Below are 5,338 nucleotides of genomic sequence, written 5' to 3'. Positions count from 1 at the left end.
CTGTACAAAACAAAACAAAAAGATATTATGTGAAACTCAGGCCATGCTGAGCAAATTAGCTGAGATTTATTTTTATCCTCTTATGGGGATGTTTTCCAGTTCAACAATCCATAAGGATCTGCCAACTTTTCACATTCTAAATTTTCTCCTTTCTAGGGCTACTAATTTGGTCGCAGAAAACATATTTTTTTCTCTATAAATAAGCTTTGTCAAATAACAACCAGAGATTAGTGAAAAGATAAACTAGTTTTGGATATTTCTGGCATACTAATTGAATATAAGGTCCATATTTTTTCTCAATGCATATGCCATGCGTAAAGACACTTAAAAATATTACATTAAATATTAGCATAATTGTTAAGGAAATCTAAGATTTTATTCTCATACATCTTATATAAATATACTTGCTTTTTAATCATCCAGTATCTCTGAAGAGACTTTATCTACCTAATAATAATAATATTATTTTATGTTAACATCGTTCTTCTAGTCTATGATAATAAATTTTCAAATAAGAAAATATTAAATGTGATTAAGCAGTGTGGTTTTCCCCTTTCAATTGGGCTAAATAAAGACAAACAAATCTGTTTTTTTTCTTTTCAATATTGAAGTATAGAATCCTGATATTTTGCTTAAAAAAATACTGTAAGAGACTGCTTAGAATTTATAAGTTTGATGACCTTCTTAGGTTAGTCATTACATATCTCTCTGCAGGAATGCATTTCTATTACTTTTTTCTTGAACATTTTCTATATTACAATACGTTTTATTCCCATGATATTCTATATTCAAAGCTCTAGAGACTGCTTAGGAAGCACAACTAAAGAGGTGTGAATGACCCTGTTGGCTGAAATGCAAGGAAGTGTATTGAAAAGCTTCACATGTCATCCAGTGCTGTTCTTGCCTTCCAAGGCAGAGGCAGTGTGCTTGGCAGTCTGGGAAAGGGCATAATCTTGCCCGCATTTTCTGGCTGGATTTTTGGGTCACTCTGGTTCACACTGGCTCACTCAGCTATTCTGTGTACATACACTTACTAGTGAAATGACTAACAAAGGAAGGGTGAGTTAATATCAACCAATCATGTAAACATAAATAAATAAAGCAGATATACTTTAAGAAATTAAAAGTCACAGAGTATCAGATTTAATTTTATAGCATGTGAAACATTCTGAAAAGTGAACAAATACACAAATCAACTGGTCTTTGATGTAGTGACTACATAGCTTTGGACTGATTTATTTTACTGTATTCACCAGGGACTTCCTGTCCTTATTAATACACTGAACTGTTCTGCATATTAAGCTTAAAAGTTTTAAAAGACAACAAAAGTACTGCACACTCCCTTCTACTCCACATATTAGCATTTTGTAGTCAGTGCTGGCTTTGTAGATTTAGTCCCCATTTTCTTCAGTTGGCAAAATTCTTCATATTACAGACAGGTAAACTAAGGCTCTAAAACTCACTAAGATTTCAGAGTAGCTGAATAGGGCTAAAAAGTCCAAATTCCCAAACCAGTGCTCCCATTTGATAAACAAATAGATGAATACTCACTTCCATTATTTTAATATCTCAAATGAAATATTAATTTTATTAATTAATATTTTAAACACCTTGGTTAAATACTCCATAGTATTCTTCTTAGATTGGAAATGATACTGAAAATGTATCCTGACATGAATGCTGCTCTGAGACTTTAAGGGTTTGTATAAAACATTTAACAGACATAGGGTTTACCTAATATTCTCTTTCCTTTCAATTTCCTTTCAATTATCTCTCATTAGATTATAAAGTAATTTCTTAGTCTCTTTTCTCTGTCTGATCCTCCTATTGACCAAAGAAATTTAAGAAATTCAGGAGCTTGGAAGGGGATGAGAGTGAACAAAGTGTGTTCTCAATTTTTAAAAAATTTGTTTTAAAACTTTCTTTTTAATTAAAATATCCCCAGTGCAATTTCTTGGTCTACTACTCTTGCCAGCTACTATTAATTATACTTTCACCTGTTAAGGGTCTAATACTCTCTAAAACATATTAAGCCAAGTTTTCTGTAAGTATTGAGCCTATCTGTTAAGAACAAAATGATACTGAATGGATTTGGGTGAATATGTAAGCGGACAGGAAGAAAAGCGTAATCTTCCTTAGTAAATGACAAACTTTGTCTCCCAGTTCTAGGCTTTGTACCTACACACTGCCTAGTGTGGTGTGGAGGCCGACCAGACGGCCTTCACTGTTAGATGCCAGAAGAAGGGACTGCAGAAGCCAAGGCCCTGGGCACACAAGCTAAAACTTGCATGCTTGGCAAGGCTCAGATGCCAGGTTTGAATCTCTAATAAACCACTCGCTGCCTCTCCAGTAATGATACCCTGGGGCTGCTGGGAGGGGATTCTTTTTATAGGAAACATACTCATAAGGATTTAATATTATCTTTCAGAACCCTTTGATTTAATGGTTTTTTTTAAAAAAAAAAATTTCCCCCTTATTTTGTAGACCCTGTGATGTGAGCCAGTGTTAATTCCTAATCCAACAGTAGTATATAATCAACATCTCTCTACTGAGCTCAATATTCCTTTTCCTTTTTAGCCGTGTGCTTAAAAAAAAATATCTTGCCACTGAATGTCTTTTTACAGACTGAAAAGACTTTTAGGTTAAACAACATTTGTTAGGCTTTGATGCAATCAAATGCAATTTCAATCTTGAATTATTCAGCCCTGCCTCTCTGAAATTGCACATATGTGTCAGCTTTCAATTTTTCTCACTAGTGTTTTACACATGAAATCTATTTTCACTGAGAAAATGGAATCTTTGTGTCTTTGTCTCTAGGAGCGCTGCTTTCAGGCATGTTCTGGCAGGGGCTTTGACTGTCTAGGCACTGGGGGAGGGGCCTGGCAGTCATTTGTCAGCTTTTCTTGCATCTGTAATTTCTGGCCACTCAGCAGTATTAGAAGGTCTTAGAAAGGGGGTGAGGAGGGTGCGGGGAAGAGCTTGTCATTGATGAAAGCCAAACCCGGAATCACTGCCCAATGTTAATGACCAAAGAGAGAAGGGAGAGTCTGAAAAACTTTTATTGTGCTTTAATGAAAAAGACTTTTTGGAAATGGCTAATTTACAAAATTGCACATGGTAACATTTTCAGATCTCAGTTTAGAAAGCCCCTGTCCATATTGTGTTACCGATTTCATTGCTTTTAGCTTGGCAAGGGCTCATGAAACTATTTTAATTTTCCACCAGTGGCTTCTGGTTATTTCTGCTCTTATTTCCTCGTAACAAAACTGACAGCCCAATTAAACAGCTGCATTTTTTAATCTGAATTTCCCCCATAACTATTTTGCTTTTCTTCTAAAACTTCCAGATGTTTTGGTTCCTTTATGATTTTAATGCATGCGAGTATATTTCTTCCCATTTCAAACAGAGAGAGAAAGAGAGAGCTAGAGGGACTGACCAGATGTTTCTATATGAAAAGCTTTGTAATATACCAATAATCAGGTCAGTATTTTTGTCTCTTTATGAGAATATTTACATTAGAATACATCTCATTGTCTTTCAGCACTTTACAATTTGAGTCGATCTGTGCAACTTATTTTTGTGGGCCATTAGATTTCAGAATTCACATTGTGATCTGTTAATTAATCCTTGTGGCAAATGAAGAAAGTAACCAACTCTGTTATCTCAGTATCTAGTAACAGGGATAGAAGCTGCTGTGATTTGTTTCTTATTACTTGTCTTTTTCCCCCCACTGTGGGAAATAAGAAGTTGTAGGTTACGTGAAGCAACAATGTATTTAAATTCATTTTCCAGGTTTGTACAAACATTGACAGAATCATCAATATCTTGCCTTGAAGTGTCTGGACAAGAGTTTAAAGAGTCTCTTGTATATTTCAAGAAAACCTGTTTCCCATAATTAATAACAGGAAGCCTGGTAAACAGACTTTTGCTGACAAATGAAACTGAAACAGTAACATATACACAGAAACATGGGAAAAGAAAACAATGCAGCATTGTATGGTTATTTCAGAAGAGTAGCTCAGTTCGGATACACTTATGCAATACTCACATAAAACCTCAAAGTCCAAGATTATTAATTATATATTTCTGACCATGTAAACACATACTTGCAGAATACAATCATTTATCCCACTGCTTACTATTTGAAAATGATCTCTGGCTATTTAGACATTTAACATTTAGGCAGATAATCATTATTTCCTGGAATATAGATTTTCCAGACTATCAAGTAAACATGAAGAAAGACAATCTTTAAAAAAAAATTATTATAAGATTGTAAAAGTCCATTCTTGATGCATACTTCTGGAAATGAAATGGGAACATATAATAAGATAATTTTGGTGTAAGTTTTTTTTTTGGGGGGGTGAGGAATGTATATCCAATTTGGGGAGCGTATATTTATGAGGTCTCAGGCACACCAAATGCAACAGTCATTAATTAGACAGTTCACTGTGCAACTTGACCCACTTGTGCTTAAAGCTCTGGACAATGCTTCCCCTGGAAGTAATGGGTCTTTATCTTCCAATTGTATCATAGAATGGGAACTCTCTGATCCCAATATTGACCTTGAAAGTAGCAAACTGAGGTTATACGTGGTGTCCCTGCTTAGAAACATTGAGTTTGAGTTTAAAATTTTTGTTTTTGTTTTCAAAAAAGAATTAGCTGCTTATTTACAGTTAACTATTAGGAATGAATTGCTTGATCCTTAAGTGACTTTTTAAAATTACATGTTAAAGGTGATTATCTGAGAATGGTTAAATGTAAAATAAGCTTAATCAGATATTTATTTCTGTTTATTTTAAGATGAATAAGACAATAAGCAATGAAGGGGGAAATAAGAAAATGCTTTTGTTTTATGATGTATTATATTGCACATTAAAGGATGTATTTTGACGATTCGAGAGTAATAAAGAGACCTAAACTGTGCTACATAAATAGAATTACTTGCCTTCTTGGTAGGCTCTCGTAAGTCGTATCTTAACACTAGAAAAATGAGAATGGAAAGTGTCCTGGGTGGTAAGGGCAGCGGTTTGTGTCATGTATAATATACATTCATACAACTGACTTAGGAACTAAAAACCAAATTTATTTTTTTTCTTAACCATATCCGCAGTGGATATAAATTTGAGTCAAGGAAGTTACACTCAAAACGGAATAGGTCCAATTACAAATAAATAACACTTGTTTCATATTTTATATATACCTGAGTGAAAGAGAAGTACATATGACACACTTTAACTCCGGAATCTTATATTTATTGTGGAAGTTGGAATCAACCAAACAAATACTTTGAATTTAAAGGAACAGTTGAGTTGGAATAATTATCAGAGTAGACACT

The 5,338-nt window shown here is 34.1% G+C and overlaps 1 long non-coding RNA gene across 2 annotated transcripts in view; it reads right to left on the bottom strand.

Moving 5' to 3' along the window:
* Positions 1 to 5,338, bottom strand: part of LOC100938574 (uncharacterized) — a 78,468-nt gene that overhangs the window by 40,942 nt on the left and 32,188 nt on the right. The window lies entirely within an intron of this gene.

Source organism: Pongo abelii, chromosome 1 (assembly GCF_028885655.2).
Source record: "Pongo abelii isolate AG06213 chromosome 1, NHGRI_mPonAbe1-v2.0_pri, whole genome shotgun sequence".
In the NCBI taxonomy this organism is placed as follows: Eukaryota; Metazoa; Chordata; class Mammalia; order Primates; family Hominidae; genus Pongo; species Pongo abelii.
The sequence above is the reverse complement of the archived record's forward strand: the minus strand, read 5'-3'. Positions and strand labels throughout refer to the sequence as shown.